The sequence below is a fragment of the Etheostoma cragini genome, chromosome 6 (genome assembly GCF_013103735.1).
Source record: "Etheostoma cragini isolate CJK2018 chromosome 6, CSU_Ecrag_1.0, whole genome shotgun sequence".
NCBI classification, from domain to species: Eukaryota; Metazoa; Chordata; class Actinopteri; order Perciformes; family Percidae; genus Etheostoma; species Etheostoma cragini.
Genome location: NC_048412.1, coordinates 5768157 through 5776247, shown reverse-complemented (window position 1 = coordinate 5776247; position 8091 = coordinate 5768157). Strand labels below are relative to the sequence as shown.

Sequence of the window (8091 nt, the reverse complement as noted above, 5' to 3'; positions counted from 1 at the left end):
GTAGCTCCGTCGGGATTTCATGTTTGGCCCCCGGCAGCAGCACAGGTCCACACAGCGCTGTCAGCTGATCGTGTGTGTAAACAATAGTCCCGCTGCCTTGAGTGTAACATGAAGTCACAAAACACGACCAAAGTAAGAATAAAACTAAAAGAAAAGTTCCGAAATTTAACGGCCCCATCCTTCACACGGCTGTAAAACACTTAAAAACTCAAAATAAATTAAAATAAAGTGACCAAAAACACACAAAACACGCATACAACCAGGAGCTGCTGCAACAGGCTGCTGCACGACACAGCGCCATCTTGCCAAAAAAATAATAATAAAAAAAAAATGTAATGTGTCACAAATAAACGTATCCAGGTGTTAGAATGGCCAAGTCAAAGTCCAGACCTGAATCCAATCGAGAATCTGTGGAAAGAACTGAAAACTGCTGTTCACAAACGCTCTCCATCCAACCTCACTGAGCTCGAGCTGTTTTGCAAGGAAGAATGGGCAAGAATTTCAGTCTCTCAATGTGCAAAACTGATAGAGACATACCCCAAGCAACTTGCAGCTGTAATCGCAGCAAAAGGTGGCTCTACAAAGTATTAACGCAAGGGGGCCGAATAATTTTTCACGCACCACTTTTCAGTTTTTTATTTGCTAAAAAAAAAATATCCAATAGATTTCGTTCCACTTCACAATTGTGTCCCACTTGTTGGTGATTTTTCACAAAAAATAAAATTTGTATATCTTTATGTTTGAATTCTAATTCAATTCAATTCAATTTTATTTATAGTATCAATTCATAACAAGAGTTATCTCAAGACACTATACAGATAGATCACACTCCAGAATTTACAAGAACCCAACAGTTCTAGTAGTTTCCTCCAGAGCAAGCAACAGTGCGACAGTGGCGAGGAAAAACTTCCTTTTTGGCAGAAACCTCGGTCAGACCCAGGCTCTTGGTAGGCGGTGTCTGACGGGCCGGTTGGGGTTAGAATGAAGAGTGGCAATAACAAAAATAGAAAAAAATAGTAGTCTGTAGCAGTTCTTTGTAGTAGTTCATGGCATAGCAGGACGCTGTGCGGCATAACAAGGCACAGCAGAACATAGCAGGGCACTGCAGTGTAGCAGTTTGAACATGGCATAACAGAACATGGAGCGTGGAGCGGGACCAAGGCGACAGCTGCTACCCTGATTTTGGAGCCTCTCTGATCCAAGGGAACATTCTGGGGAAAAAAGAACATAAGGACTCCGGGGAATGACTCCCCAGAGCTAGGTTAGTAACAAGCATTTCTGGGACATGGATGCACATAAATGAATAGATGGAAAGATAGAGGAGAGAGGAGCTCAGAGTATCAAAATAAGTCCCCAGTTTTCTAAAACTATTATTACAGCAAAACCAAGAGAGACAAGGTAAAGAGAGCTCCATTCTGAAATGTGTCAAAAGGTTGAAAAGTTCAAGGGGGCCAAATACTTTCGCAAGGCACTGTATGTGTATCATTTGCGGTCCCAAATCACCCACAATCCTGTAAAAAATAAAAATAAATGGGGGACCTAAGCGGGAGTTCGAGCTGCACTGGTGACGGTGTATTAATCATTTAAATGTAAGTATCTTTAGTGTGTGCCGTCCATTTGTTATCACTGTTAATGTTGTACATCAATGTAAAGCTAAACGCTTTAATGCTGGTACAAATTGCTATAATAATAGGGGGGGGGCGCGCTGTGACTATTACAGAACACAGACACAGTCCCAAGGAGGAGTTTTATTCAATCCGAGCGTAGATATTGACTCGCATTACTCGTATAATACTTGTAAAAGTGCTTTATCCGTACCGGCTAGTCGTTTCAGCCGAGTATCCGGCTCGTCTCTACTGGTTACCTGACAGATCTGGTACGACTTTAAATATGTTCAAACATGAGTCTTCAGTGTAGGCCAAAAGAAATACCTGAGGGTGCGTTCATATGTCTTCCTGACGCCTAAATTGCCCGATTCATGGTGTGACACCTGTAACACCGTATCACAAAACCTAGCCCCTGTCACTGGCCTTGATTCTTTTCCGCTAACTCCCCTTCTCCAGTCCATCGGCCAGATGTGCCAGCATCTGATCATCCCCTCAGTCAGGCCTGCCCGAGAGGATGACAGGATGTGCTCCAAGTTTAATGGTCTCTTGCACTCGGCACAGGAGGGATCCTTTGTCAGTTTGTTGGTGTTGGCAGTACATTGTACATACGAAACTAAGGAAGAACTTCATCTGCTGCCCCTCCATGTTACAGATTTCCTTCCAACTGAGTGATCTTCCTCTGACATTTTTCCACCAGGTCCAGCTGCCTTGCTGTTTCATGGCAACTGCCCTGGCTTGTCTCCTCTCTTCCTCCACAGCCCAAATCTCCTTCTTGACCATCCCTTTCCGGGCCTTTGCCCTTGCCTCCTCCCAGTTTATTTGGGTAATGACTTCCAGGCCCGGTCTCCACTGAATCACTGTGCTCATGATGTCTGCATATTGTAAGCGCTCCTGCGTACCCCTCAGAATTTTGCTGGCTTTCCACTTTCGTTACTCATTCGTACACGTTCATGAGTGTAACTACCATTTTTTCCGACCTGGAATTCTAGGTGTTTGAAAACATTATGCAAAGGATTTCTGAGGAAGTCTTTCTGTTAAAGGGTAAGATCCTTTTTTTTGGGGTCGTTTGTCAACTTTTACAAAAAAAAAACTTTTAGTTTTGGTTAAAATAAACACATAGGTTACCATTTACATGTGAAAATATGTTGGCTCTGTACAAACTAAAAGTATTGCTTTTTAAAAGGAAGTCTGGTCGTTATAGCATTAGCAACTTCAGAGCTGTTACTGGTTTAACAGAAAGGTCTCAAATATGTTTTAAAGGTCAGTCTCTAAAGGGATCCTTTCCACAATGTTGCCAGACAATAATCTGAGCCTGTCAGTGGCAAACCGAGCACTTTTGTGAAGGGAAATTTAAGCTGGACAATCGCCCTAGGAACTTCCATTGTAGCTTATTTTACCACTGCAGACTGCAGCAACCTCGCAAGGTACTGGACCAATGTAGAGAGTATTGTTACCATTGTCATTTGTATTGTATTCTGGAAACTGTTTTTAACTCCCTATTAATTGTAGCACATTGAGATTTCTTTTTTAAATGTAAAAGGGCATTATAAATAAAATGTATTATTATTATTATTATCAGTCACTTAGACACAAAAACCCAGGCTCTAGGGTCTAGGTTGAAAACAATGGTAGTCACCCATAACAAGGGCAACACTGACAACAACTTAGTCTTATTATAACAATATATATATTATTATTATTATTATTTAATTAACATGTTTGTCTTTCAAGGTGTAATTAGTTGCTTTACATTCAGTTGAATAAAAAGGGCACAAAACAAATATAGGAATCTGGGCTCTAAACTAAACATCATAGTATTTTTATGGTAAAAGTCATCTCCATTTCCCTCCACTTTCATAAATACAGCATGGTCTGGCGCCAAATCAACTTGGAGGGCTGCAATCTTTACTTTAAGCAAAACACCAGAGATACCAGTGGAACACTTAAAATTGAGTCAAGGAGACATATTGTCAAAGTATGGTGGAGAAGCATGGATTGTAACTGTATAAACTCAGCACTGTATTTTTAAAATATTACCTACATTTTACCTTGGTCTCCATGTTGTCATCAATCCTGTTACTTTTGGATGAAACCCCCCTTGGAAAAAATGAACTTACCTCATTTCCAAGAAGTGATCTCATGTCCTGCTTTTCAGGAAGTTGATGGTAAGACAAGCAAGTGTTGTTTTTTTTTTATTACTTTTCTTACAGTTTTACTCTGTCCGACAGAAGGGAACAATGTAATTTTGTCAATCACTTGACCATAAAAGTATGCATCAAAAAGTACTTTGATTTAAAATGTTAATGTAAATATTTAACAGCATTTTAACCTCTCTTGAATGGTTTCATGGTGTCCACCACATGGCTAGTAATGGCTGCCAATAACTAATCATTTTTGTCATTCCTGTTACGGTCAATCCTCTCATCAGATGCTAAATGTATGTTCAACATTAGAATTATTTATGTAATACACAGTTATTTATATAACATACATGAATATTACAGTAGTACATATCTAGTCTGAACTTGTTGATGCTCTGCTGTTGTTCATGACAGTTTACCAGTAGTCCTATTTGAAGAGCCCAACAGATAGCATAGGGTTTTGTTTATGCTTTTGTGATCAAATTTGTATTTATTTATTTATATTTTCTATACTTACACTATACAAAACACTGAGACGGAGAACGCGTCCCAGGGGCTAAAACAAAAACAGAGAGGTAAGACGGGAGGGAGACAAAACAACACACGCAGAAACAGACACACACAAACACATACATAAACAGACACACGCACTCACAGACACACACAAGACAAGGGACCAAACACCTGCGCAAGTTAGAGGGCCGCCCTGCAGCACAAGGCTACAGGCCGGAGCTCACAGATTCAGCAATGTTCTGCCAAGTTTCCAGAGTCTTTCCCGGGATTCTTACCCGGTCCATGCATGCGCCTCGTGGAGTGTTCCATATATATCACATACAAATAGGAAAGGATCCACTTGTGCATACACAGGTTGTGAGGTGGTTCCTAACTGGTTGCAGTCTTCCTCTTTGCAGCTCTAAGTCCAGCAAATACAGCACACTACTGAGTCTCAGAGAGCTGAAAGGCTGACAGTCATTCAGAATTGAGACATTGACAGTAACAGGCAAAGTAACAATAAACAATACAAAAATGTTGGGATGCAATATTGTTCCAGAAGTAAGAGGACTCCCAGAACATGTGAATATATGTACCTTGGGCTTTTATTGGGCAGAAAGTGCATAAAGGGCTGTTAATTATTACCAGGGCTAACTGGAGCTGATTTAGTAATGAGTGATCGATCCCCAAGTGTAAAGAGTTGCAGTAGTCTAACTGAATAACTTTTTCGAAGTCTTTAAGAACAGAGGGAAGGGGAAAACATTAGGGGCCTTTTCCAATTCCTGATTTTGTACCTGCTCAGCTTGTCGCTTCTTGTGACCTGGAAATCTCTCTGAGTTGGGAGGCGAGGAGAGGAATCAGGGATGCACAAACATAATTAAACATTAGTTGAATAATGCATGGGATGAAGATGAGACACTGCAGAACCACAACAACATCATAGCAAATCTGTGTATTTTTGCCAAAATAATTCATCCAAAATGGAACCAGGTACGGGAACCCAACTCTAGCTGAAGGGAAGTGCAGAGTTGGTGATAAATCTGTGTGTTTATTGCGAAAGGTTTTGTTCATCATGACAAACATACTGTTGATCTATTGTTGACATAAGAAAACTTGATTAGTGCTGCTTTAATGGTCTGTTAAGATAAAGGTGTATTGTGTACATAGTGAAGTGATGATCTGCAAGCTATCAAACCCTTTCATCCAAATGAGAAACCTAAATTCTGCCTCCCTCAGACAAAACGTGCATTGTTTGGCCAACTGCCCCTGCTCCAACAGTCACATTTCACTGTGTGTACGTAAAGCCGAGAGATGTGATTTGAGACTGTCTGGCCGCCATCTTACAATCTTTGATATTTAAATGATACACGTTGCTGCACAAACGAGGCCCGTGACTGGGGGACCGAGGAGAAATCAAAAGGAATTTCTGTCACATGAACAGAGGCGGCCTGACATTTCACAGAGTGGTGGGGAACAATGGACGTTGGTTTGAATGTCACGGTAGCTGCAACGATGACAGGAATCTGTGGGAGAGGAGAGGACTGGCTCCGCCCCGCTGGATGTGGCCTGGCAGTGACACAGTGGGAAATCTCCTGACTCTGAACCTGAGTCCCAGGTATGTCTCACTATAATAATGTCCAACACTTCTCTAGAGATAAATAGGAAACCAGGATACATTTTTAAACCACACATGGCCGTGAGAAGTCGACTTCCTTGACCAGAAAAGGCCCTTTTTCATTGCATTGCCCTCCCTTTTCCTCATCAGCTCAAATTCAGCTCGGCTCAAATTGAAGACGACATGAATGATTACATTCATCATATCCCACAATGACCATTCATGTCTGTCCTGTGACGTGATCCTTTCAGTTCGCTGCGTGCCAGCAAGCGACGTGAGACTTGACCAGATCAGATCTCTGCCAACCGGAGCCCAGGCTGGTACCCCCCCTTTCACTACTCTGCACACCCTCCCCCTTCTCCGGCGGCCTACGTGCAGACTGGCAGCATCTCAGCTCCAGCCTCTTTCTCCTCTTAATTAGATTCTGCCCTCCCCCCAACCCCTCACTGTGTGAGTTAACATCACCCCATATTACCCGATTTTCACCGTCACACACGCACAGGCAGAATTGCATTACAAATTCACACACAAACCAATGTTGGCGTATGCACACACACATACACATTGTCGGAGAGATTCAGCCACATTAATGGTAATTGTATGCAGGCTCCGTCATTGGCAGAAGAATAGCCTCCAGTTTTTTTTTTTTTTAGACTAACCATTCAAATGTGTTTGAAAACAGTGCATCTTCCCATTTTCAATTTTGCTTTTGGATTAGTTTTTTCACCTGATTCACCAATAACTATTATCACTTAATATTAATAATTAGTTAGCCACCTGTCTGTTTTGTTGTCACTTAATAATGCTCCTTTCTCTTAAAATTCTTTTGATAATATTGTTATTTGTTAATATTATTTTTTCTTTATACTACCTATTCCTAGAGGTGTAACAGGCTCCTCCAAAGGTGGCAAGATCTCGGCTCAGAGATTTTGGTCTGATTAAAAAAAACAGCTTCATTTTTTGGCAGTAATGGTAACGGCGTTATTAAGATGGGAAGAGTAATCAATTAGATAACTCCGTTAGTAACGCCGTTATTTATAACGCCTTTATTTATAACGCCTTTATTCCAATCACTGTTTAGGAGTACAAGCAAGGTCTCTAACCATTGGGGGTTGATAATGATAAGAACTATCCATGCTCAACTAGCATCTCTGACTGCAAGACTTAGCTCTCTCAGATCGGACGTGAACAACCTAAAAACTACTAAGTATTCTGGAAAGTGTTGGAGCTAAATCCTGCTCCATTATCAGGGTTCATTCATGTATTAGTCAAAATCTCAGATGTTGTAAGGTTTATGACTCTCAGTTCACGAAAAAAATCAGTGGGGGTAAAAGGCTGAAACCAGACTAAGGGAGCATCCCTAACAATCAATTCTGCGTCTTACACATTTAGGAGAGCTGGATTACAACAAAATGTAGCAGAACATCTTATATTATAAAACAGAAGTATTGCAAAACAACTCAACGTAACAAACAACAAACATAAACCATATATTTATAACAACAAACTTAATGCTTGACCAACATGTCTTCATTTCTGTTGAAATAATGCTTTTACCTTTTAGCTTAGATTTATAATGCAAATTACACACAATGTTTAAACACATATACAATTTTAAATCCCAACAAAAGCCACGCCACACTTCTTGGGAGATGGAGATGAAGCAAGCAGACTTGGACGACAGAAACCGGAGATGCAACATCCCTATCGTCAGGCTGAAAGAGGGGCTCAAAGGTGCTAATGCTATCCAGAATCTCTCACGCTGCCGCTAAGTGGCTCCTGAATCTAGCAGATGTTCAGATAGAGATTATGAGAGCCCACCAAATTTACAGTGATAGCCCAGTTCACTGATTTTCAACGTGTTTGGTTACACGACCAGGCAGACGATTCTACAAGCTGCGCAGAAATCCCCGCAAATTTTTTTTCCTGCTTTATTCTGCAATGCGATCAGAGACAGCGCCCAGTAGAAAGCTTTCACCTCCGCCAGGGAGGCAGAGGGCTATGTGAACTAGAGGATGGATACCCGACCCGAGCCCGACAGGGACCCGGCGGTACCTGGCGGCCCGGGCCGGGTTCGAACAGATTTTTAGAAAGACTGCTCGGGTTTGGGTCGGGCTCGGTCACATCAGCGCGATAAGGCATTGACATTTTTTTTGTGTAAACTCATTCTTTTTTCCTGTTTATAACTTTTGGGGTTTTATTTCTATTGGTTTGTTTTTTCTTTTTTGCTTGCTTA

The 8091-nt window shown here is 41.3% G+C and overlaps 1 long non-coding RNA gene across 1 annotated transcript in view; it reads right to left on the bottom strand.

Annotated features, from left to right (window-relative positions):
* Positions 1-2982: 2982 nt before the first annotated feature.
* LOC117946337 overlaps positions 2983-8091 on the bottom strand; it is a 22368-nt gene continuing 17259 nt past the window's right edge. The window contains exon 4 of the long non-coding RNA XR_004657002.1: positions 2983-2994. This is a non-coding gene — a long non-coding RNA (uncharacterized LOC117946337). The remainder of the gene's footprint in view (positions 2995-8091) is intronic.